The following is a 27,663-nucleotide window of genomic DNA, read 5'->3' on the forward strand; positions in this document are numbered from 1 at the left end:
AGCCACAAACTATAAACCCCTGCACGGGAGCTTGCCTCTATTTGGTTTATAAAACAAAAAGTTGAGGAGATACAGAGACTGCCTACTAGGTTAAAACATAATGGTTAAATAATATTAGGTAAAGATTGATAAATGACTTAAGTGATAATTTCCATTAGGAGATAGCTATCAAGAAAGAGAATCTGGAAGAAATGTTATTTAATCTCAGCCTTCAAGAGGATTTGGGCACATGGAAATGGATGGAAAGGTATTCTAGAAGTATACCTAGTGGCCTGGAAGCAAATAAGGATAGAGAATTGTAAACAGTTCAATTTTGGATATGGCATAAATGAATGGGAGGTATAAGAACAGACTAGGAAAGATCTTAAATGCTCAATTAGGAAATACAAACTTGTGGCATAACTGGAGGGAACGGCACTGCCAACCTCAAGGCAACAGGTTCTAATCCATCATCAGCAGCTCTGACAGAGAAAGGCAGGAAATCTCTGTCATGCAATTTGCAATCTCCAAAAACATGCTGGATTGTGAGCTATGAGCCAGCTCTGACTAGGTGGCAGTGAGTATTATAGATAATAGAATTGGGACTGACAAATCCGAATGAAGAAACAAGTGACTGGTGTAAAGTAAAAAGGAACTATGAAAAATAAAATAAAAGGTAAGGAGTTGTGCTTTGGAAGGGATGATCTGGCATCAGTATGTACTAAAAAAAAAAAAAAAGGTATTGGCAGCCAGGAAACAAGTCAGATAGTTCTCAATACAGTGCATTTTTAGTGCAGACAATAATGATACACATAAAAGAGAAAGCTGGGCAATGATAAAGCTATCCTAACTTTTTCACATTGTTGTTATTATTAAGTGTCACTGAGTTAGAATCGACTTATAGCTGACCCCCTGGTGGATTTTCAAAGGCTGTACATAGCAGATCTTTCTCCAGGAGAGGAGCAGCTGATGAATTCAAACCACCTGCCTTTGGGTTGGCAGCTTGACTGCTTACCCATTAGGCCACCAGAGCTCTCTATTTCATATTCTAGGATCCCTGACTGCCTGTTTCTGTTGTCTGGTCTCTTGATACCATATAGAACTTCTAATATTTTCCACAGGGCTCATCACCATGGAGCCTCATGCAGACTGGCTGATACTCCACAACCTCAAACTAGAAAAACACAAGTTTATTGTGTAGGCATTATGAACTTTCTAATCTTTAACTTTTCATATGTGAGATGAATTGAATACATAATGAAGTGAAGAATTCTCAGTGTGCAGGAAACAAGGACGCTATCAAACACCACTGAGTATATGTCAAGGGCCTAAGGAATCAACAAGAAACTTCCACTAGCAAAATATATGGAACAAATGATAATGACAGCCCACAGAAACATAAACTAGGTTAACAATGTATGACTTGCTAATAACAAAAAGAAAACCTCAGTAGATACTTCCGTAAAATGTTACTGAACCAATACATTTTCCCAAAGTTCATAAATGAGAGACCAAAATTTAAAAGAATGTCTAATACATGGAAAAAAATTCTGATTTTTTTTAAAAGATTATACAACTTTCTTTCTAGAATTTAATCTGCAAATCTGATAGGCACAGATAAATCCAAAATGTAAAAGGCTAGAAATAATTTCCTCCCTTTTAAAAATTGTGATTTTAAGGAAAGTTTACAGGACAGATTTTTATTTATTCATTATTGCATATTTTCCTCCTTACTCCCCTCTGTTCACTTAAAAAAAAAAAATTCATTCATTGTTGCCTAATTTCCTCCCTTTCTTAGCCCACTTTACTATATAGAAATAATTTTTCAAGGAAAGAGAAACATTGCAGAGAACTATGTTCAGGTTAGTAGGCATGGGCCAACACTACTGATTCTGGAAATACACTTTAGGCTGAAGAAATATGGTAAGCATTGTCAGAACTCTTCAAATCCTCAGAAGCAGATGAAATTGAAGGTAAACAGTACTAAATAAGAAACACTGGAAGAAGTGTTCCCATAGACATACAAATTGGTTCTGAAACTCTTAGGATTTCCATATCTGTGAGAATCTCCACAAACCATTCAATTCATATATAGCAGCTATCAAAAAATCTTAGATGCTTTTAAGAAGGAAAAACTATCTTTAAAGGGAGAAACTGTTATAATAACCAGCAAAGCACTCATCTTTTATCTCCGTTCTTAACAATATCCTGAAGTTAGGTCTTGTAATGGAATTGTCTGTGCTGAATAAACACTGTAATGAATGTGAGCCCCCAGAAGGTAGGGACCATGGCTTCTGTAGAAAGCCAAGTCCATGGGATAAAACACAGTGCTCTTCATGCAGAACCTCCATTCATGCTGATAAAACAGTCACAGAAGCAAATGACATCTGTCCTAAAGGGAACTGAGAGTTCATACTGAATGAGTCCAGCCCCTTCATTTTACCAAAGGAGGAAACTGAGGCCAGTGAGGGTAGCTACTATTCCAAGGTCACACAGCTTATTATCGGCAAAACCAGAACTGGAACGAGGTCTCTTGACTTATATTTAATAGTCTGTTGCTTTGAAAAAGAAATTATCAAGTTGTGTCTTTAAGGGCAATTTGACATCACTATTTATTTATTTTTTTTTTTAATTTGGAACATAAAAGCCAAAAGGCACTTAATGAGATAAAAAGATAATCAGGCCAAAATGAATGGAAGAGGCATCCTTCGAGCTGCCAACTGTACCCGTGGAGTGTACTGCTGTAAGGGATTACTGAGTCAAAAGGCTTAGAGGAATTCAAAGGAGATTAGAACCTTTTATGAGCGTGAATAGCATCTACAGTTAGCTCCCGCTAAAGGGCTAACAATGCTCTGGCTCTGGGACATAATCTGATCCCCAGCTGTAGGAGGAGGCATGCGTCTGTATGCCACTGCAACATAATGAGCATATTAAGAATCTTATGGCTATTTTTAGCAATTTCAGCCATCTCTATGAGTCTGACACAGGCTGAGCAGGATAAGTGAAGTCGAATGCAGTTCTACTAAGGCGATCAACCAATACTAGTATACCTTGGTGTGTGCACAATGGTGTATGCTAAAGACATGTGCCCAAAACTGGTCTCCTACACTGAACTTTTAAACAGGGAGTCCTGATGGCACAGTGGTTAAGCGCTCAGCTTTAAATAAAAGGTAGGCTGTTCAAACCCACCAGAAGCTCCTTCAAAGAAAGATGTAAACTCCACAAGTAAATGGCATTCGGCTTTCATTTGCCAACATCATTTGTTGTTTAACGTTACGTCATACTGAACAGAGTAAATGGATAGATTGCAACCAATAAGCTTGCTCATTCACTTCTGAAGCACATCTGTGCATGTTATTCGACTTAATAAAGTTAATTTATCACACACAAAAAAGATTCCACCATTAGAAATCCTATGGGGAGATTTCATATTTGCTGACACAGAATCAAGTTGACAGAAATATGTTTAGTTTAGTGGGAAATATATAAAATGACTTACATAGAGTAGTCATTTCTAGGGGAGCTCTGGTGGCATAGTCCATGCACAGTTGCACCAATAACCCAAAGCCACATGTCTCCAGCAGTTTGGATGCACTAGGTCTTCCTTGATAGGAAGATGGCCAATCTCCTCCTGCGTTGATTTACAAACTCGGAAGCCTGCTGGAGGGTCAGCTACAAGTCAGAATCCACTCGACAGCAATGAGAGGAGTCCTAATAAGTAAGTGATAAAGCTTGAGTATATAGTGCATAGAAGCTGACCAAAATAAGACAAAGAGAGGACAGAGTCTGATGAAGGAAAAATTGGAGGAGGATGTCAGGTTTCTCACTATGCAGATTCTTTCCATCTATTTTCTGTCATTCTCCAAGCATTAGTGACGGGAGCACTGGCATCCCTGAAAAGCTCAGTGGTAGCTGACTGCTGATGGCTGGAGATGACAGTGGGTGATGCCATCATTCAGATAAACTCCTTGATTTCAGCTTCCAATTCAGGATGGAGGGATTAAGAAACTGCAGAATCTGACTGGTCATAGCTGTGTCAGACACAAGGTGGGCACTGGAATGATATTCCACTCAGAATATTTTAACTTAAAATGATCTTCAGCAGTGTGGCGGGGAGGAGGGTGCACACGTGAGCGAGGGGTAGGGAGAGAAATTATAAAGCTATAGGGAGGCTAATAAAATATTATTGGGAAAATTCAAAGGTTGGGCGGGTTAGGGCATTTGTGGGTGATTAAATCTGACTTAAGTTACCACAATTGAAAGTCAAAGACTCACTCAGTTGTCAAAACCTAATTCACAGACACAAGAATACCTTTGAAGAAGAAATCTTTAACACTGTCATAAATATATCTTACAGATTTTCCTGAAACCCTTCCCTGTAAGAACCTCTGACTGTCTTACAGGATAACTGCAAGATGGAGAAAGGCAATTTTCAGACATTTGAGAAATGCTACCAAGATCTTGAATTCTTGCTAATCCCAGGAGATTCAACTATAGATTAACAGGCAAAATGAGGATGTAGGAGTTGTGGCTCAAGCCTACCTATCTCATTGTGGACTCAGTGGAGTCAGCATATACAATTTATAATCACTTCCCCTACTCCTTAAGGTAAAACTAGAATAGACATCCTTGGCATTGGCAGAATCTCCACAAACATTCCACACACTGATTCCAGAACCAATTATGATAGGAAGGAGCAGATGGAAACCCCTCGGAAGTTCCACTTCCTATCAAAATAGTAAACTAAAGTCAACATTGCAATAATAGCAGAAGTGGGAGAGATTAGGGCTACTATCAGTCTTCAAGGAAGCTAGAGTGTTGATTCTTCTCTTAGCCGCAATAAACACACCTGTTTGGCCTATGTAGCAGGCAAAAGGTTCCTGGAGAATGACAGTAGAGTGGCATAAACTTAATCAGGTATGTGACTCCAATCAGAGGTGCTCTTTCAGACATGCTATCGTTACAGTGCCAAACATCACAGCCCTGATCTGATACACAAAAACTGATCTACTGCTTTATTTTCACTACTATGTCATTATGGAAAAACCACCAGAGGAAGTTCCTGATCCCCTGGGGGGGAAAATAAATACGTGTTCACCTTCTTGCCTCAACCACCGCCAATACTGCTTACTGTGATTAAGGAGATTTCAACTTACGGTGAACATAAAATTATCAGAGTAGTGTTTAGCTCAATAGAGTTTTCAATGGCTGATTTTTCAGTAGACCACAGGCCTTTTGTCCAAGATGCCTCTGGATGGGCTCACACTTTCAATCTTTTGGTTAATAGCCAAGCATGTTAACAATTTGAATCATCAGGGGCATCATCTTGCCTCAAACCTTTATCAATACCCTCTCGTCCCTGCCATAATAAGAATCCAGGATTTGGTCGATGAGGGACAACGAGTTTTATATGAGAAAGAGATTTCTGAGGCTCACAATGCCAAAAGCTACTATATGACCCTTTACAGAAGACGTCTGCTGACATTTGTATCAGTTATCAACATACTACCCTCAGTCTTGAATGCACCTTCCAATATGCTCCCCTCATTTCACTAACATTAAGCTAGAACTGACCCGTAGTTGATCTTTCAGAGAGTTTTTAGAGGCTGTAAATTATATGGGAGATTCCCCATCCTTCCTTCTCCTGCAAAGCTACTAGTGAATTCCCACCACATATAAAGTGTAACTTTTGGATGGGCAGTTCAACTTCCTACCAACTATGCCTATCAAAGTTCCCTGTATGTCCTGTAATAAACTAAATTCCTTTGAGCATCATTCCTTTAAATGGGGTACAATGCTTAGTTTTCTCTTTAGACATTGCAGGAGGTTTGCACAGTGAAACTAAGAGAGCTGTGTGGGAGTTTGGTGTGATGGGGCTAGAGGATGTTTGGTAGAAGACACCAACAGTCATGGACTCAGATGGACACCCTTCAGCAACTCTGCTAGTTTAGGCTAATGATAATCTTTCTGCGGCCAGCTCACCACAGAGCTAGTACCCTGGTTTCCCAACTCCAGCAGGCCTCCAACCTATACTTATACTTAAAGACTTTGCATCTGTGTGGGTGTCCTGGTTCCCTCTACAGACCCTGCATACAGACCCCTTCTCATAGGGTTCACAGACAGCTGTCACTATCTGTGAGCTCCCTGTATGGCTCATCCTTATCTGGCCTGTAGCCTAAAGGATTCTTCCCTCTCCTCAGTCCCACTGCACTCTACCAGCTGCTACAAGTTTGCTCCCCACCTACTGCTGCTTGTCTATAACCAGTTCTAAACAAGCTACACCAGCAAATTATCTATCTTGTAGACCATGTAAGACTTTCTCCAGTGAGGTTTGAACTTCCACATTTTTCCTGAGTACCTTTTCTCAGTCTTAGGGTACCATATAGTTTTGTTATATCTTAGTTATTCTTTTTTCCCTCATCAAAAAATATATTAAGTACTCCTCTCAGTACATCTTTGAGCACCTTTGTCAGAACTCTCAGGAATGCCCTATCCCACACCTTACTACGCCCCAGGACTTGGTGACAAGTTCCTTCACAGCCTGTACGATGGCATCCTTGTCAGTGTCAAACATCTTTAGCAGCACCGTCGGACTTCCTCTCCTTGGTACCCGGCTGATAGCCAAGCTGGTAATTGTGACACCAGGCTTGACCATCACAGCACCACATGCTGCCTCACCTATGCCACCTTTATAATGATGGTCCTCCACCATGAGGATCCTGCCCTTGGTAGCCTGTCAAGAATGAGTTTTCGATGCAGGGGGTGATGGTGAAAGGGTCCACCACACGGATGTTGATCTTCTCCTTCTGCAGCAGTTCAGCAGTGGCAAGGCCTCAAGCAGTATCACCCTAGCTCTGATCACGGTCACCTGGTCACCCCTGTTCTTTAGCACCACCTTGGCTTGTCTGACCTGGACCTCCTCACTGCTGTCAGAGAGGAAGGCATTTTGGGGGCAGCTGGTCTGGATGAAGCAGATGCCCTTTGTATTGGCTGTTAATTCCACTGGCTCCTCTGTAGACACTCCATCAGTGAGATAAAAATCATTCCATTGAGGATAAACCAGGACATAGCCAGATTGTCCAGGGCCATCTGAAGAGGGTCCATCCTCCTCGATGGACACATCGCAGTGGGAACCACACAAGTTGATCATGCTCTCAGGGAAGGTTGACACGCGAATCTGGTAGACGGTGCATGTGAAGAGGGCTGTGAAGGTGCTGCAGAAAGGTGAGTGGCACAGCCCATGGCGATGCTCACCATCATCTGCCCAGCAATGTAGCCCTCAGTGAAGTGGTCTGGGTGTTCTTTTTTTAAAAGATCAGAGAAAATGGAATTCCTGGTGTCCCTGTCCAGGGCAAAGACTCAGTCACTGCCGCAGCTCAGCCAGGGTCTGCCCATAGGCCTTGAGGGTAGCTATGTAGTCCTCAGTTTTGTAGCTGGGCGGGGTTGGCATCTAGATGTTGATATCCACTGACGCAGCATCCTCCTGCAGAGGCATGGCCAGGATCATCTTCTTACTTTGGATCAGGCTGTAGATTTCTTGGATGGTCTGATCAGCCATGGTCTTGGGTAACACCTTCACATGCCAAGACTCTATCTTCTATGCCCGTAATCCTCGGCTCTTGATGGTCTTTACAATGATGGCTGTTGGCTTGCACAACAGGACCGTGCACAGCTCCTCAATGTTGTGCCCATCCATGATGACCACATGCCAGCTGAAGGCCTCACAGTGTTTTTGGTAAACATCCACTTGGTGCTGCAGCAGGTGAGGCTGGGCTGCTCTGGCCCAGGCAACTGATATCTAGAACGGTGACAAGATTGTACAGCTTTGTCGAGGCTGGCGAAGGACATGGTCTACCACATGGAGTCCTGTTTGACAAAGCACTGGTAACTTAAGGAATTAGTGGGAAGGAATCATGCTCCCGACACCAAGGAAAGCACTTCTCCAAAGAAAAATAAGCAATCTCATCCTGTATGATTTACTGTCTCTGAAAACCTGCTGGAGGATCAGCTATGGGTTGGTTAGAACTACACAACAGACAACAACTGTTTGACATGTTTTCTGGTTTCAGGGTCTAGTTTCATGAATCCTTAATCTAGTCCACAGAAGGCTTGATTATACTGAGAGGAGAACACATAGATCCATCACATTAATGATCTCATGATGGGTAGACCTACTGATAGGTGGTTTAGTAAAACAAAGGTGCAGGGTGGAAAGACCACCCATTATTTCCTGGAAGTTCCTAAGGGTCCAGGGATCTGAAACACGGGATATATTTGCCAGTAAAGAGGGTCATCTTTTGGAAGGCCCTTTTAAATCACGCACGCTGATTGTGCTGCTCCCTTATAGGAACATGTAAGAATGACAGTTCTGAGAGGAACGCACACTGAAAGAAGGTTCTTGTGGAAAATCGACATGATAGAATACTATGTAGAACTCAGGAGCAATAATTAAAAAAAGATACTACAGTAGCTGGGAGAGACTGGAGAGTATTGTGCTGAGTGAACTAACTCAGTCTCATAAATGCAAACACTACATAGAACCATTATTGTAAAAACAGAAGGGTAATTAGTAAAATGTGTATGGAGGGCTGAGTGGGGGAGGGGTAGAGCAGAGGTGTGAGGATGGGTAGGGAGAATCACAGAGTCATGATTTGGTGGGTAGAGGGAGAGAGTAAAAGAAATGGGAAAGATCTGGCGGGGATCTAAAAAGACGGAGTAATGGTGGGCACAGTTCAAGAGTGATTAATTTTATAAAAAATAATATATAGTGGCCAGGAATGATTGCATGAAACATAATGAATGAAACTGTGAAATACAATGCATATGAATTAAAACGTGAGGAAGGGGGAAAAAAGTAAGTTCTTTAATAGGTTGAGACACCTACCATTTTCACTGGTACACAAAGGGTCAATAGCAAGTAAGAATGTCGTATGGAGCTGTAGACAATTTTCAGTGCGAGATGTAGTACTATTGGAGCTTTGGTGGCCTTGTGATAAGAAGTGAACTACAATCCCCAAAACATGCGGTTCAAATTCAACAGCTGCTCTAAGAAAGAAGTATAAGCAATCTCCTTCTGCTGTGATTTACTGCCTCTGAAAATCTGTTGGAGGGTCAACTCTTGGTCAGTCAGTTCCTGACAGCCCACAATAACAACATTTTCATTTGAAGATATAGATCATCGATATGTTACTTGACCTTTTATCATGGGATAGCCAAATGCTCTGCAAATTGAGGTGTCCATCAGAAAAAGGATGTTATCTGATCCATCTGCAGCAGCACACTGTCATCAAACGGAAATGTCACTTCTTTCACATAAAATTAGGACAAACAGGTCCTGAAAGCACACATAAGCTGCATAACTAGGTGGCTCAGATTTCCTACAGCACCTGGTGGGTGTTGCATTTCCTCCTCTCTGTAGACATTCCTTTAATCTCAGAGAGTTAATTCCTTATGGCCAGGTGAGTAAGGAAGAAAAACTTCCTGTCAGTTTGCAGATATTCTGCAGATAAAACTTCCTGTTGGCTTCGGATAAGCTGTCATGAACGGGAAGTGGGCTGCTACAGCATCTCAGCTCTAAACAGGCAATCCATGAAAGAAACTGGTAAAGACAAATTGTCTCAATAGATAAAATCTTGAAGGACCTCTGGTGTCCTAGTACTAAGAAGTTGTGCTGCAATCCCAAAGGCACGTGGTTTGAATTCACCAGCTGCTCACAGGAAGAGGATGGGTGATCTCCTCCCACAAGATCAACTGCCTCTGAAAACCCATCATAGAATCAGCTATGGGCTGGTTCTCACTTGACAGTACACAACAACAATTGATTTTGATTTACACTTTGGCCAAATGATCAAGAACTTAAAAATAACTGAAATAGGAATGGTGATGCAGTAAATGACTTTAGATGGCCCTTTTAAAAACCACAATCTTTATAGATAGATAATGATGGGGAAGACTCATATAAATATATGTCTGTGACTTACCAAGGGGTCTGGATAGCCTGTTGTTAATGCAAATATGCTGTATGGGTGGTTCAAGTTATATGTCAACTTGACTAGGCTAGTTTTTAGTGCATTGGTGGTCATGTGATAATATGATTTGGCAGTTATGTAATAGCGTACTCATTCATTTTGTGGTCTGATGTGCTTTTCTTCCATTTTATGCTTTGTTAGAGAGTATTTGGTAGTAAGTTGCAACTCTTTTGTTAAGGTAGCATTAGAGTGGGATGTATCTTGAATCACCACCTTACAAAGGAAGTGACTCAAGTAACCACCCTATCCCTCTTTATCAAGTCACATCTTTGCGTCACCTTGATCAAGTAAGAAGAGTTTCTTTAAGAGGTTTGGTCTGTTACATATGTTGTTATTGTTAGTTGCTGCTGAGTCCAGTACAACCCACTGAACAACAGATCCGAACACTGTCATATCCTGTGCCACCCTTATCATTTCTGACACGGGTAAGCCCATTTTTGCAGTCATTGTCAATTCTTTTGGTCAAGGGTTTTGCTCTTTTCTGTTTACCTTTCCAAACATGACATCTTTTTCCAAGAACAGCTTCTCCTAGAAACATGATCTAAATATGTTAGACAAAGTTTCATCATCCTTGCCTCCAAGGAGCACTCTGGCTGTACTTTTCAAATGATATATATTTGCTTTTTTGGCAACCTATGGGATATTTGGTACTCTCTTCCAACACCATAACTCAAAGATATCAATTATTCTTCTGTTATCCTCATTCATTGTCCAGTTCTCAGATGCATAGCATGTGACTGAAAAAGCCATGAACTGAAACAGGCCACAATTTAGTCTTCAAACTGACATCATTGCTCCTTAGTAATTTGGAGAGATCCTTGACAGTAGATGTGACTAAATACCATATATCTCCTGATCTCCTGACTGTTGGTACCAAGGGTGTTGATTGTGGATCCGAGTATGATAAAGTCACTGGCAGTTTCAATCTTTATCTATCATGATGCTGCCTATCAATACATTTGTGAAGAAGTTTATGTTCTTGATATTGAGATGCAATCCATATTGAAGCCTGTATTTGATTTTCTGCAGTGTTTCAAATCTTCCTCACTTTCAGCAACCAAAGTGAGTCATCTGCATAGAACAGGTTGTTGATGTGCTAATATAATCCTGATATCACATTCTTTTTCATAAATCTCAGTTTCTCAAATGATCCACTCTGATACAGAGTGAATAGATGTAGAGAAAGGATACAACCCAGTTCTAGTTTTAAACCACAGTGTTCCCTTATTCTGTTCTGACAACAGCTTCCTGGTCTAGGTCTAGGTTTCACATGAGCTCTAAGTGTTTGAGGATTCATAGCTTTCTCAACGTGCTATTACTCACACAGTTAAATGCCTCTGCATCATCAATAAAAGACATTCTTCTGGTATTCTCTGCTTTCAGCCAGGATCCATCTATTGTCAGTAATATAACATCCCTGGTGCCATGGCCTCTTCTAAACCCAGCTTTGAACTTCTAGCAGTACGCTGTCAATGTTTTAGTGATTTTTTTATGATCTTCAGCAATATTTTGCTTGCAAAATATTTGTTTCATCATTTCCACATTCTGTTGGATCACCTTTCTTAGGAATAGCAACAAATATGGATCTCTTGCAGTCAGTTGGCAAGGCAGTTGTCATCCACATTTCCTGACATAGGCTGGTGAGCACATCCAGGGCTGTATTGGATCGTTGGAGGTCAATTGGCATCCTATCAATTCCTGAGGCCTTATTTTTTGTCAATACCTTCAATGCAGTTTGAATTTCTTCTTTCCCTAGCACTGTCTTTTGTTCATAAGGTACTTCCTAAAATTCTTCAGTGATAATTATTTTTCAGTGGTAACCAGTTCCTTTTGGCACAGCAATTCTGTGTATTTCTTCCATCTTCTTCTGATGCTGCCTGGACCATGCATATTGCATATCCATACACACACATACACAAATATATAATGTTCTGCCAAGGGTCCCCCTCTCTTGCTCTTGATGCAGCATCTGACTCATCACCATCTGACTTAACAGCTCTTGAGTCAGTAGTCTATCATCTGACCTGATTTTCCAGCATCTGCAACCTTGTAAGCCAACAACCTGTCATCTGACTAGTGGAGTTGCACTTGTCACTTATGCAACCATGTGAGTGAGGAGAAGCCTGATCTATAGATTCAAGACTTAATAACTGTGGGAGCCCTTTTCTTAATGGTTTATGAGTTCTGTGAGATGCTTATAATGAATTACAGAATCTGAAGACAGGAGATAGAGTACTGAAAGAGCATGAGTTGATTTTGAGGAAGACAGAGTTGCAAAAAACTTTGAAAAAGCTGGATATTTGAGACATCTTTTAACTGCTGCATCTTAGGAACCAGCTTTGTGTCAATCACTGTAAAAGGGATAAAAACAAGGAAGCTATGTTGATAGACCATTCAAAATAAGCGTTATATATCTGTGTCGCATGCCCACAAAGGAGCACTGATTACAAAGGAAATTCTGAGGGAGATCTATACTACGAAGCTCAGCTAGTGACCCCAAAGTATGCAGAATAGGTGCTATGCAGGCTCTCTCCTTAAGCTCCTATAATAATATCATCTTTTCCTTCTGTTCCTCAGGGTAGAGGTAATAGATGCTTTCTGTAATAACTAAAGCCTGTGTTGTTTCACATCCCCTTTTTGTCTGTATTCCCAGTTCTCTATATCACATCTTCTTTGTACAAAATATGTGGTATGTTTCTTTGACCCTGACTGATAAACTCAACTAGATATAGAAAAGAATGGCCATAACATTAATTAGCATGAGAAATTCAGAGGGGGGAAAAGTTCAGAGTGAATGATATTAGACAGGAAGGGCTACTAGGCAGTTTGACATTTGTACCTGAAGCATGGAACAATGCACAGAGAGGCTATGGTTTGGAAAAAGACATCATGCTTGGTAAAGGAGAGTGTCATTGAAAAGAGGAAGACCCTCAACATGATGGATTGGCAAAGTGACTGTAACAATGGGCTTAGGTGTCTCAGAGATGATGAGGGTTGTACAGGACAGGGCAAGGTGTAAGGACAAATCTGCTGTTAATAAGATTGCTATGGGTCATGGTCAATTCGAAAGCACCTGCAAGTACATCCCGAGGAACTCTGATTGCTCAGTGGTAGGAACTGATCTACCAGTGCAAAAGCACGCAGTTCAAATTCACCAGGTGCTCTGCAGGAGACAGACACGTAATCAGTGCAATTTACTGAAAACCTGATGGAAGTGCAGCTATAAGTTGGTTCTGACTTGATGGCGCATAACAATAAAAAGTAAGTAGCAGAGAGAACTGGTGCCCTAGTGGAAAGAAATTGTAATGCCAACCTAAAGGCACATGGTTCAAATCCACCAACTGCTCCCCTGTAGAAAGACGGGTAATATCCTATGTAATATAGAATCCTGAAAACTTGCTTGGGGGTCAGCTATGAGTTAAGTTCCAACTTGACACCATGAAAAATAACAAGAAATACATGACAGAAATAAAAGCAAATCCTTTCTGAGGAAACGTTCCCACAGGATTTCTACAGATTTGGTTTTTTGTTATTGTTAGGTGCTGTTGAGTCGAGTACTATTCACAGTAACACTTTGAACAACAGATCTGCACTCTGTCCTATCCTGAGCCATCCTCGCACTTACTGATACACTGTGGCAGTCACCATGACAATCCATCAGGTTGAGAGTCGTCCTCTTCCTTCACTGATTCCACCTTTACGAGTATGATGTCCCTCTCAGAGGAACAGCCTGTCCTAGAAAAATGCCCCAAGTATGTGAGGTGAAGCTTCAGGATCTTTACTTCCAAAGAACACTCAGGCTGTACCATCTTCAAAACATATTTATTTGTTCTTTTGACAGTCCATGGGACATACAGTGCTATTCTCCAACACCACAGCTCAGAGGCAGGCATCAATTCTTCTCTGTCATTCTTATTCATTGTCCAGCTCTCAGATGCAGACCAAATGATTAGAAAAACCATGGACTAAATTAGATGCACTTTGTCCTCAAACTGACTTCCTTAATCCTCAATAGTTTGGAAAGGTCCTTGACTGCAGACTTTCCCAATGCAATATGTCTCCTGATTTCCTGACTGTTGGTATTAAGGGTGTTGATTATGGATCCAAGTAAGATGAAGTTGTTGACAGTTTGAATTTTTTTCTCCACATATCATGATGCTGCGTATTGGCCCAGTGGTAAGAATCTTTGTTTTCTTGACATTGAGATGCAATCCATATTGAAGGCTATATTTTTTTTTATCTTCTACAGCAAGTACTTCAAGTCCTCCTCACTCTCAGCAAGCAAAGTTGTGCCATCAGCATAAAGCAGGTTATTGAAGAGTCTCCCTGACATCCTGATGCCACATTCCTCTTCATAGAATCCAGCTTCTCAAATAATTTGCTCAGCATAAGTAGCATCCATTTCCATAACAGCTTGCCTCCTGAAACCCTATGAACCTGGAGAGAGGATAAAAGGCACCCAAGCATCAAGGACTCTCCTTCATAGGGTGGCTATGAGTCACCTGCGACTCGATGGCACTTAACAACAACAACACAGATTGAATAGGTATAGAGAGAGAATAAAATTCTGAAGCACTCCCTTCTTAATTTTAAACCATGTCTGACATGGACATGTTGCAAGGATGGACCAGTCCGTGGAGAAGGACATCATGCTTGGGAGGGTGAAGGGAGAGCACCAGAGAGGAAGACCTTCTATGAAGTGGAATGATTCAGTGACTGGGGCGGTGGGGCTAGGTGTGTTGGAGACAGTGAGATTGGCACAGAACAGAGCAGAGTTTAGGGCTGTTGTACGTAGGGTCGCTATGAGTCACAGGTGACTCAATGGCACATAACAAAAACAGTGTTCCCTTGTTCTGTTAACACAACAGTTCCTGGTCTAGGTATAGGATTCACATGAGCACAATTAAGTGCTCTAGGATTCCTACTCTTCTCAGTGTTAGCCATAAACTGTTATGATCCACACAAAATTACCGAACAGTTCACACCTGATTTTTAATCAAATAAAAACCTTGCAGAATCTAACTTATTCCAACTACAGCTCTACAGAAATAAGTAAATTAAATATGAGTAAATAAGTCTTAAAATTCACAAAGATTATGGTGATTCTGAGTGAAAACTAAACAAAAAAACAAGTCCTAGGACTAAAATTCAAATATTGTCAGAGAGTGAAATCTTTAAATTATTGGTTTTTAAGGAAATGTTGGAACAAAAATTATGAGCAAGGACCAAGAGATTATCAAAACTAACCAATTTCACACAAACCACAATTAAAATTTTTTAAAAACCTAATAAAGAACATTTGAAGAAGAATAAGATGCCTGGACCAGTGTTAAAATAGAAATCTCAGTTGGTAAATTAAATGTTGTTGTTGTTGTTTGTTGCTGTTGTTGTTATTAGGTGCTGTTAGGTCAAGTAGAACTCACAGTGACCCCAGGAAGAACAGATTTGAACTCTGTCCTCTTCAGTGCCATCCTCATCATCTTTGACACACTGCAGCCTATTGCAGCACTCACTCTGTCAGCCATCTCACTGAGGGTCTTCCACTCTTTTGCTGACCACTCCACCTTTACAAGCATGATATCCTTTCTTTTTTTAAATTTTATTTTATTAATTTTAATGAATATTTACAGAGATTTTGGATTTCCAATCATTCATTGTTGCATTTTTCTTCCTGCCCACCCCTCCACCCAAGTTCACTTTTCTCTTTGAAAACTAAAAGAAAAATTCCTTCACTGGTATACAATACCCCCCACCACTGAGTACACTCCACTATGTACCCTTCATTCTGGAGTCTTCTCATAACCATAATACCCAATCATATATCGCTTTTAAACTATTCTCTTCCTCATCCGTTTCAATGCAGTGCACATAATTTATCCAATTTTTCTCAGTCTCACCCCAACCCTGTTTCTAATACCATTCTATAACAGTGGGACTATGAAGTATTTGTCCTTTTTCGACTGAGATATTTCACTGAGCATAATATCCTCCAGGGTCATCCATTTTGAATAATATTGCATGAGTTCCTTGTTTTTTCAATGTAGCATGGTATTCCATTGTGTGAATATACCACAGCTTCTCTATCCATTCATTTGTTGATGGGCATTTGGATTGTTTCCAGCTCTTTGCTATTGTGAACAAAGCTGCAATAAACATGGGTGTGCATATATCTGCCTGGGTGGCAGTTATGGTTTCTTTAGTGTATATTCCCAGTAGTGGAATTGTTGGGTCAAATGGTATTTCTACTTGCAACTTTTTGAGAAAGTGCCACACTGCTTTCCATAGTGGTTGCACCATTTCACACTCCCACCAACAATGAATAAGGGTTCCAGTTTCTCCACAACCTCGCCATCATTTATTGTTTGCTGCTCTGTTTAATTTTGTTATTCTTACTGGGGTGAGATGATATCTCATAGTTGTTTTGATTTGCATCTCTCCTAGAGCTAGGGATTTTGAGCATTCTTCATGTGTTTGTTGGACATCTGAATGTCATCTTTGGTGAAGTGTCTGTTCATATCCTCTGCCCATTTTTCAACTGGGTTATTTACCTTTATCTTGTTGTGATGTTCAAGTATTTTATAAATTCTAGATATAAGTCCCTTATCGGACATGTCATTACCAAATTTTTTTTCCCAGTCTGTGGCTTCCCTTTTTACTCTGTTGGAGAAGTTTTTGGATGTGCATAGGGATTTGATTCTTAAAAGGTTCCATTCATCTATTTCATCCTCTCATGGTTGTAGATGTTTCAGGATGCTTGGAAGACTGTTTATGTTGTGGATTAGGATTACTAGAGTTCTTCCATGCTTTTTTTAAATGAAATATACAGTCCTTGGTTTTAGCCCTAGGTCCGTGATCCATTTTGAGTTGGTTTTTGTGTATGGAGTGAGGAATGGACATTGCTTGAGTTTTCTACAGGTAGTTTTCCAATTTTGCCAGCACCATTTGTTAAAAAGGATGTCGTTTCCCCATTTAATGGATTTCATCTCTTTGTCAAAAATCAATTGACCATAAGTAGAAGGGCTAATTTCTGAATTTGCTATTCCATTCCATTGATCTATGTGTCTGTCATTATACCTGTAAGACCATCATGGCAGTGTAGTAGGATTTGAAATCAGGGAGTGAGATACCTCCTACCTTTTTTTCTATTTTTTAAGGAGTGCTTTGCTTATTCGGGGCGTCTTTCCATTCCAAATGAAACTGGAGATTGCCTTTTCCATCTCCTTGAAAAATGGGATTGGTATTTGTATTGGGATTGCATTGAACATTTACATTGCCTTTGGTAGTATTGCCATTTTCACAATATTGAGTTTTCCTATCCACGAGCAAGGGATATTCTTCTACTTTTCCAGGTCTCTTTTTGTTTCTTGTCGTAATATTTTGTAATTTTCTTTGAATAGATCCTTTGTGCTTCTGGTTAGATTTACTACCAGATATTTTATCTTGTGATTAGCAATTGTGAAGTGTATTGTTTTTTTAAGCTCCAGTTCTGTTTTCTCATTGTCACTGTAGAGTAATCCAATTGATTTTTGTATGTTTATCAGTTTAGGTAGGTTGTGCATATCTAAGTATTTGTCCAATTCCTCTAGGTTTTCATGTTTGTTTGAGTATAAACTATACTCATAATATTCCAACGTTAGCCTTTTCATTTTAGTTAGTTCTGTTGTGATGTTGCCTGTTTCATCTCTTATTTGGATTATTTGTTTCTTTTCATTCTTTTCTTAGTTTTGCTACTGGTTTGTCAATTTTATTGACCTTTTCAAACCAACTCCTTGTTTTGTTGGTGGTTTCAATTGTTTTTTGTTTTCTATCTCATTTATTTCTGCTTTAATTTTTATAAGTTCCGTTTTTTAGAGGGTTTTTCTTGCTGTTCTTTTTCAATTTGTTGGAGCTGTTGGGTTAGAGACTCAATGGTCATTTTTTTCCTGCCTTTTGTTTGCTTATGCTATAAATTGGCCTCTGATTACTGCTTTTGCTGTTTCCCAGAGGTTTCGGTAAGTTATGTTTTCATTGTATGATATCCCCTTCTAGGAATAGCCTATCTTTGCAATATGCCCAAAGTATATGAGAAAAAAGCTTTGCCATCCTTACCTCCAAGAAGGACACTGGCTGCACTTTTCCTAAGACATATCTGTTTATTCTTTTGGCAGTCATGGATTAGTCAATGCTCTTCTCCAACACTACATCTCAAAGGCATCAATTCTTCTTCATCATCATTATTCATTGTCCAGCTCTCAGGAGCACCTTAGTATTCAAACTGACATCATTGCTCATGAGTAATTTGGAGAGGTCCTTGATAATGGGCTTTTCCAATTCAGTAAGCATCCTGACCTCCTGACAGCTAGTACCAAGAGGGCTGACTATGGATCCATTAAGATGAAATAGTTGACAATTTCAATCTTTTCTCCATCTCTTATAATGTTGCCTATTGGTCCAGTGGTAAGGATTTTTGTCCTCATGAGGTTGAGATGTGATAAATATTGAGAGCTACAGTATTTAGTTGTTTCTGTAGAAGTGTTTCAAGTCCTCCTTACTTTCAGCATGCAAGGAGTTTTTTTCTTGAATAATGCAGGTTGTTGATGAGTCTTCCTCTTACCTTGATGTCACAGTCTTCTTCATAGAGTTCAGTTTCCTGAATAATTTGCTCAGCACACAGATTAAGTAGGTATGGAGAATGGATACAACAATTATGCAAACTTTCCTGATTTTAAAACATGCAGCATTCCCTTTCTCTACTTGGACAACATCTTCTTGGCCTAAGTTTCATATGAGCCTAATTGATAGTGGATAAGAAACAACTAGTAAGATTTAATCAATTAAAAAATATAAGGAAAATTCCAAGATTTTAGCATAGAAAGAAAGATGGAAAAGAAAAAATGAAATTTGGTGGGAAAACTGGTAGAGTCTACGATATGTCTAGTTAAAACTGCCAAACAAAAAACCTATTTTAACAAAATTTTAAAGCATTAAAGAAAAATTAACTACACAAATTACCTGCTGTAAGATGTCCAATTATTAGCAAGTAGAAGAATTTTTTAAAAAAATTAAATCCTGGACATACTGTATTGAAAACAAGACTATCAAAGACAAAGACAAAATCTTAAAAGCCACTTCAGTGTTCTGCTATTGGATGACAGCTGACTTAAGGACAGCAAAGAAAGCCAAAAAGGAAAAGAAAAACACCTCAAAATTGTCAAGACAGAGTTATATAGTCAAGTGAACTAATATTGTAAAATACATTGTTGGATAAAGAAATTCATGACAATTTACCTCCAAACAACTCTTCACAAAGGACTTTTCTAAGGCTATACCTAGAAACAAGGAATATCATCCCAGACAGTCTAAAATCAAAGAAAGAAAAAAAATCAAACAAGGAAAGAAAAACAAAGGACAAACATTTTTAAAACATTGGAATCTTTATGGATAACAAGAATAAAAATTACAATATTATGTTTGAGGTTCAAAATGGTCCAAAAGGCATTTCCTCAAAAAGCTGAACATAGAAATTCCATATGACCCACCTATTCCACTGCTTGAAATATACCCTGAGAAAATGAGAACTGAGGCACAAACAGAGACTTGTATACGAATGTTCAAAGCAGCATTAATCACCACCGCAATAACATGGAAACAGCCCAAATGTCTAACCACAATCGAATGGATTGAGAAATTATGATACAATATGGAATACTACACAGTACATAGGAGCAACGATTTTGTAAACCACTACTTATCATAGAAAGGACTAGAGAACATTATGCTAAGTGAACTAACCCGTCCCATAAGGACAAATACTGTACAAACCATTATTGTAGAAATAGATAACTAGTAAAATGTGTATGAGGATCTGGGGAGATGGGTGAGGCAGCAGAGGGGTGGGAATGGGGAAAAAAAATTTTTTTTAAAAAAAAAAAAGGTCCAAAAGGTAAAATTAATAATGGTAAGATGGAAGGGGGATGAAAGTGATTTAAAGTATTCTAAAATTCTTACATTGTTGGGAAAGAAAGATATTGTAGACTTTGCACTCTATTAAATACCAATTGCCACTCATCTATCAATTTGCCATAATGTGGTGGCTTGTATGTTGTTGTCACCCAGGAAGAATAGGTTTCAGGGGCAGGGGGAAAAAAGAAGAAAAAAAAAATAATAAGACAGAATAGGAAAAAAAGGCCTTGCAAGCTACTTCCAAAAATTAGCTAATGAAAGCCTTGTGGATCACAAGTTCTGTGTCTATTGTTTCGTGGCCACCAATGAGCCAGATCAATCTGTGGAGGAGGATGCAGGGTTTGATGAATTAGAGAGCCAGTATGGGTGAGGGAAAATATTGGTGAGATGAAAAGCCACAATATCCACAAGGCTCAAACATACTGGTGACTGTGGGGATGATACAACAGGCAACATTTTTGTACCTAAGGTTATACCTGTGAGTTAGAGGTGACTTGGCAGCAGCTACTTATCTCCCTAAGTAGCTTACTGTAGATTGAACAATATAATTAATATGCCTATTTCTCACTTATCAGTTATCTCAAATAGATCAATAATCACAATTTATATAAACTTGGACTCCAACTACAAACATCTATCTCTAAAACTCAACTAAAGATAAAAGTCCAATTCTTTCTAAAGCATCTAAGTATATCAAAGAGTTTGACTGCACCTGGTTCCAGTGTGTCTGTGTTCAGACTGGTCAGCTCAGGCAGTGAGAGAGTCTGTGGGGGTGCTTCTGCCCAATTTCCCATGCCTGCCTACGAGCCATCCCTATAATTAATGAAAGCAATCTGACACAGAAAGTAATCTGACATACACATTAACTTGGACGCTGTAAACAGCAAGTAATTTGGCAACACCTACAAAAACTAAAGGAATCTGGTGATGCACAACTGCTAACCAAATGGTTGGTGGTTTGACACTCCCTCCACCCCCACCCCAGCAGATCTTCAGGAGAATAATGAGGTTGTTTGCTTTCATGAAAATTCTACTTGATTCAACTTCAACTGATTGCCTTCAAGTTGCAACCAATTCCTATCTGGCCCCTAAGTGGGTTTTCAGAGTCAGGAAAGTATCCATCTTTCTCTCACAAAGCAGCTAGTAGGTTAGAACTAAATGTCTTTAAGTTGAAAGCACACTCATTAGGACACCACAGCTCCCAGAGAAATCCTATGTAACAGTTCTCTAGGGTTGCTATGATCCCCAGTCAACATCCTAGGTATCAACACTCAGGAGATCAGGAGACGTACTGTTTTGGACAAGCCTGCTGTCAGGGACCTCTCCAAAGACCTGAAGAGCAATGATATCAGCTTAAAGACCAATGTGTTCCTGATTCACGCTATAGTCTTTTCAGTTATCTGCTCTGCAGCTGAGTGCTGGACAATGAACAAGGATGATAGAAGAATGGATATCTTTGCTAAAAAAAAAAACAAAAAAAAAACACCACAACAAAAAAAAAACACAGCACTGACTATCCCATGGACAATGAAAAGAACAGTTATGTCTTGGAGATAGTGCAGCCAGAACTTAGAGGCGAGGATGGTGAAGTCTCACTTCATATCCTTTGAGCATGTTTTAGGACAGGCTATTCCTTGGAAAGGGATGGCATGTTTGGAAAGGTAGAGGGTCAGTGAAAGAGACAAGGATCCTTTTTTTTGTTGTTTTTCTAGTTACCAGTTTAATGGGCTCTGGGCACACTATTGCCTTTATGACCCAGAAGGTCTAGGTAAGCAGCCACGTGGCTGTGGATGGAGCAGGCAAAACCCTCAACCAGCTCAGCTACAGGGGCAGAAGTCTGGAGCATGTGAGGAAGTGGGGTGGGGTCAACTTGACCCTGGGTGAAGGAGTGCTGGGGGGGTTGTAAGTAAGGGTGTAAGGGCGGGTGGTGATGGAGTGTGGCAGAGCGTGGGGGGGGGGGGGTTAAAGACGAAATGGGGAGCCAGCCCCTCTCACGTCTTGAGTCTGCAGCATCGTGGAAGGTGGGGTGCTGGAGGCTCAGAGCTGGGCCAGGCCTTTGGGGTCCACAGGCATGGAGTCCTTTTGGGGAGGTTGAGAGGCAGAAAGCCCTTGTCCCACAGTCAGGTCGGGACCTCCCACCATCTTGTCGAACTTCCTGTGGCTGTAGACATTGTTCTTGTTCATGAAAGTGAGCAGGATCCAGTCACAAAGGAAGGAGCTCACCTCGATGGACGCCAGCGCTGTGGCCAGGTTGATGATGGTGGGAATCAGGCTGAACTTCCCTGCCTGTCCGTGCACAATCACGTCAATGCGGATCCCATAGGCCTTGATGAGTGTGCAGGTGGAGGTGCCGTTCACTTTGTAGTACTTGTGGCAAACCTGAAGTTGTAGCCGGAGGAGGCGGGTGCGTGCTTGGGGTCGAGCCGCCGGAAGGAGCACTTGGGGTTGCACTCAGATGCCGACAGGTCCAGGTCACAGTCCCAGTTGATGATGACACCGATGACCCCACCCTTGTATGCCAGCTCCGTGAAGTTCTCCCCCGCCTGCTCCACAATGAAGCCCAGCTTGAAGATGGGACAGTAGAGGTTCGAAACCTCATCAAAGGTGCAGCTCTTCAGATAACCGACAGTCCTGCTGGCAATGTTGCCCTTGGAGAATCGAAACTTAGGGTAGTGGATGCTGTTCTTGATGAGGATGGTGAAGTTGGGGGCCATCTTGCCCAGGAATTCGCTGATAGAAGCACCGCCCTCCACCGGGCACCAGGCAGACACCTCACAGGTCTTTGCGGACCCGTAGTAATAGGGCACGCAGCGTCCAGTCCGCAGCCCATTTCCCAGCATGTCCAACTCCCCGGCCACACAGTCCTTATCTGAGGTGTATCTGGCATTGCTGACCCTCGCGCTCTCAGGGCAGGTTCCCTGAGCCTCGGAAGGGGTCACCTCGATCCTGGTAATGATGCAGAGCATGCCGTCTCCCTCAGGGGGTTTCACGTACTCCTCCACATCCCACACTTTGTGCTCTGAAGTGCTGATGCCCTTGACCTTGGTAATGATGGAACTCTCAGGACCTATCTCCCGGTCCTGGTAGCTCTTTTGTACGATGAACACGTACCAAACGAAGTAGAGCAGGATCAGCAGCTGCACCGTGCGGTGCACGACGCCCAGCTGCAGGTTCTTCACCACGATCATCTTGGGCGTCTCGTAGTCACAGAACACCGACCAGCAGCCCCGGGCCAGGCACCCCACCAGGCCATGGCCCCACGTGCCCCGCCCAGATGAGGATCCTTAATGAGATGGACAGACACAATGTTCACAGCAATGGGCTTAAGTATGTCAGAGATTATAAGGATAGCACTATTGTCAGGCCTGTGGTTTACAGGGTTGCTACAAGTCATACTTGATGGCAGGTAACAACAAACAATAGTATATCATTTGACTTACTGGACAGAACGAATATACCTTAAATCAGTATTTTAACTGAAAAGAAGTAACCAGCTCTTAACTGGCTAACAAGTTATCATAGAGCAATATGTAGTTCATCAACTAAATTTCTCTTTAGAAAAAGCAAATAGCTGTTGTAAAGAGAAAGCAAAAAATACATATTTTAATTGATTTTTATGTTATTCAATCTATGTCACCATCTTTTAGGAACTACCTTAAAGTTGAAATGTAAGCCAAAAAACCTCCCCTATTCTTTTTTATTTTAAAACCTGGAGTGAGGGAAATAAGGAAGCAGTCATAAATGTCTAAGCTTTCTTATGCCTGATTTATGTAGTATATACCACTTTAAACCAGAGCATAAGTATTTGCAAAAGCATTGGCTTGTCTCCATCGCGTCTGTGGTTGTTCTTTTTATGTACTGTTGTGTAGGAACCGACTCATATCTGACCATCCAGCAGTTTTTCAGAGGCAGAATATTGCACAGGAGGGGAATGCCCATGTTTCTCATGCAGAACAGCTGGTGGATTCAAACCACATGCCTTTAAGTTGGCAATGCAGCTCCTTACCAGAGCTCACTAAAAAGAAAACAGTGCTCAAGAAATTAAGCAGTTTACACTAGCTCACACAGAAGGAAACTGAACTCAGCCTCCTAGAACAGACATACCTCTGCCCCATCTTGTTGTCTCTCGTGGTTTTGTATCAGAGAATTCTAACCTCAGGACCATGCCTGAAGCATAAGGTAAAGAGTAGATAAGCCAACACTACAATTCTCTGTTTTCCATTACACCCTTATTTTTACTTCAGGAAGGGAGGATCCCCAATCCACTGTCTTGAATATGTCTGGTAGATAGTAAGAACCCAATAAATGTTTGGTTGGGTTGTTGGTTTTTTTTTTTTAAAAAAAAAGAAATAAGCATGCCTTTATTTTCTAGTCTGGTGTAAATGTCCAATATGATATTTTATAACTAATATGCCCATAAATATACTTTTAAGAGGAGGACTGAGAGATGATGAGAAGGCCTGTCCTTTATTCTTATAAAAGGAAACTTGGAATGGCTTTGACAAATGCAGCTGCACTTGTTAACAGTATTGAAGTGGACAAAAGCATAGCTGAGCAGAAGACTGTGTGATTCAAGGTCTTTTTTTTTAAATCATGTTTCACTCATGTGCTTTTTTATTTTTCTCCCTCTCTCCATCCACCAAACTCTTTGACCCCGTGATTCACCCCTCCCCCCCAGCCCCTCACCATTTTCCCATCTCTCCATATATCCATACACATCTCACTGGTTATCCGTCTGTTTTTACAGTAACAATCTTATATTTATTCTTATGCGCCTAAAGTTAGTCCACACAGCATAAAGCTCTATAGCCTATCCCCATCTTATACAGGATTTGTCAAAATCATTGCTCCTGAGTGCTGCATAGTATTCCATCCTATGAAAGTACTTTGTAGGTCATTTTGAGGCAGATTTGTGTCTCAGGGCTCAAGTTGTGTGGATGCCTCATTCCTACCCCTAGAGATCACACAATGTCTTTACTTCTTTCACCTCATCTATGGATTTCTTAGATCCATAGCCATAAATCAACAGCCAGGGCAACAGCAGTCAAGAAATAAAAAGACATTTTGCCCTAGGAAAATCGGCCATCCAGGACCTCTTCAAAATGGTAAAGAGGAGTGATGCCCGTTTAAAGACCAAGGTGTATCTGATCCAAGCCATGCTGTTTACAATTAATTCTTATACCTCTTAGACTTGAGGAATAAGGATAACAGAAAAAGAATTGATGCCTTTAAACTCTGATATTGGGGAAAAGTATTAATTACTTAATGGACTGTCAAGAAAACAAACAAGCCTGTCTTGAAGGAAGTGCCAACCGTACACTCTTTAGAGACAAGGGTAGTGAAACCTGGTCTCACATATTTTGGGCATGATCAGGAGGGACCAGTCCCTGGAAAAGGACATCAAGCTAGGAAAGGTGGAATAGAGAGAGAGAAGAAATAGTCACCAAGATGGTTTGTCATGGTGACTGTAATAATTGGCTGGAGAGTATCAGGGATGGTGAGGATGGTATGGGACAGGGCAGTGTTCAGGTCTGTTGTTCACAGGGTAGCTATGACATCTAACAATAGCAGAGAAACACTGCATGCTTCAGGAAAAGTGTGGATCAGGGATGCATCCTATCTCCATATCTTTTCAATTTATATGGAGAACAGATCATTCAGGGGGCTAGACTTTATGAGGAGGAATGTGGCATCTTGATTGGAGGAAGATTCATCAACAATCTACATTACACAGATGACACACCCTTGCTTGCTGAAACTGAGGAGGATCTGAGGAATTTGCTGTGGAAAATAAAGGACTGCCTCCTTAAATATGGATTGAACAGACACTTCGCCAAAGAAGACATCCAGATGGCCAACAAGCACATGAAGAAATGTTCAAAGTCTCTACCTCTAAGAGAGATGCAAATCAAAACAACTATGAGATATCATTTCACCCCAATAGGAAAATTTAACAGAACAGCAAACAACAAATGCTCGCAAGGCTGCGGAGAAACTGGAACCCTTATCCACTGTTGGTGGGAGTGCAGAATGGTGCTACCACTAACAGAAAGTTGTATGGCGCTTTCTCAAAAAGTTGCAAACAGAGATACCATTTGACCTAGCAATTTCACTACTGGGAATTTACCCTAAAGAAACCATAACAGCCACCCAAGCAGATATATGCACACCTATGTTTACTGCAGCTTTGTTCACAATAGCAAAGAGGTGGAAACAAGCCAAATGCCCATCAACAAACTAATGGATAGAGAAGCTCTGGTGTAGCTCTGGTGACAGAGAAGCACAATGGAATACAATACTGCACGGAAAAACAAGGAACTCATGAAATGCAAAATGGGTAACCCTGGAGGACATTATGCTGAATAAAATATCTCAGTCACAAAAGGACAAATATTGCCTAGTGCAACTATTGTAAAACAGGATTGACATGGGGTTGAGGGAAGAGAAAGAAGGAGGGGAGGAATAATGTATACTGCATTGAAACAGATGAGGGAGAGAACTGTTTAAAAGGGATATATAATTAGGTATTATTGTCATGACAGGAGTCCAGAATGAAGGCTGCACATTGGAGTGGACTTGTGGGGGAGGGACAGCATAACAATGAGTTTTTCCTTTTACTTTTCAAGAAGAGTGAATTGAGGGGGAGAGGGTGGGCAGGGAGAAAAGTGCAACAATGAATGACTGGAAACCCTAAGTCTCTGTAAACTTTCCTTAAAATGAACAGAAAAAAAATATGGATTGAAGCTCAACATCAAGAAAACAAAGATTCTCACCACAGGGCCAATTGGCAGTTTCATGACAGATGAAGAAGAGATTGAGATTGTAAACAACTTCAACTTACTTGATTCTACAATCTATACTCTCAGTACCATCAGTTAGGAAATCAAAAGATTAACTGCATTGGGAGAGTCTGCTGTCTGGGACCTCTCCAGAGTGCTAAAGAGCAACACTGTCAGTCTGGAAACTATGGTGTGCCTGATCCAGGTCATGGTCTTTGCAATTACTTGCTATGCATCAGAGAGCTGGACAATGACGAAAGATGATAGAAAAAGGATCAACGTCTTTGAGTTTTGGTGCTGGAAAAGAGTGTTGAACATACCACAGACTGCCAGGAAAACAAAGAAGTCTGTTCTGGAGAGGGTAAAACTAAGCTGCTCCCTGGAAGTAAGGATTTGAAAGCTCCATATCCCATACTTTGGGCACATGGACAAGAGGGGCTAGCCCTTGCAGAAGGACATCATGCTTGGAAGGGTGAAGGGATAGTGCACAAAAGGAAAATCCAGGATAAAACAGATTGACTAAGTGACTGAAGAAATGAGATCAGGTCTGTTTGAAACAGTAAGAATGACTCAGGACAGGCCAAGGTTCAGAGCTATTGTACATAGTGTAGTTAGGAATCACAGCCAACTTGACAGAACATAACAACTGGTTTTCTAAAGTAATTCAAGTGTCCACTCCTTGAAACTTCCTATCATCATTTCTAATAGCCATTTGGCTATTTTTTGCTGTTGCTTCTTATTTCCTTTTCTGGGTTTCTTTCTGATTTCTTATTCTCCACCACCTGCTTTCTGCTGAAGGATACTGAGGACAGTTTGTAGACACTGTTTCTTCGATAAGAGAAGTCAGCCAAGGCAGTTAAGGAATGTAGTTTCACCCATTCTCTGCGCTCCAAGATCTACAAGGCACTGGAACCACATTAATGCACAGATAGCCT

The 27,663-nt window shown here is 40.8% G+C and overlaps 1 protein-coding gene and 2 pseudogenes across 1 annotated transcript in view; all 3 read right to left on the minus strand.

The window, feature by feature from the left end:
• TSSC1 (tumor suppressing subtransferable candidate 1) overlaps window positions 1–27,663 on the minus strand; it is a 269,381-nt gene that overhangs the window by 117,950 nt on the left and 123,768 nt on the right. The window lies entirely within an intron of this gene.
• LOC102871967 lies at window positions 6,458–7,839 on the minus strand (annotated as a pseudogene).
• LOC102872364 lies at window positions 21,987–24,114 on the minus strand (annotated as a pseudogene).

Source organism: Elephantulus edwardii, unplaced genomic scaffold (genome assembly GCF_000299155.1).
Source record: "Elephantulus edwardii isolate Elephantulus edwardi_28Jun2011 unplaced genomic scaffold, EleEdw1.0 scaffold00025, whole genome shotgun sequence".
Taxonomy (NCBI): Eukaryota; Metazoa; Chordata; class Mammalia; order Macroscelidea; family Macroscelididae; genus Elephantulus; species Elephantulus edwardii.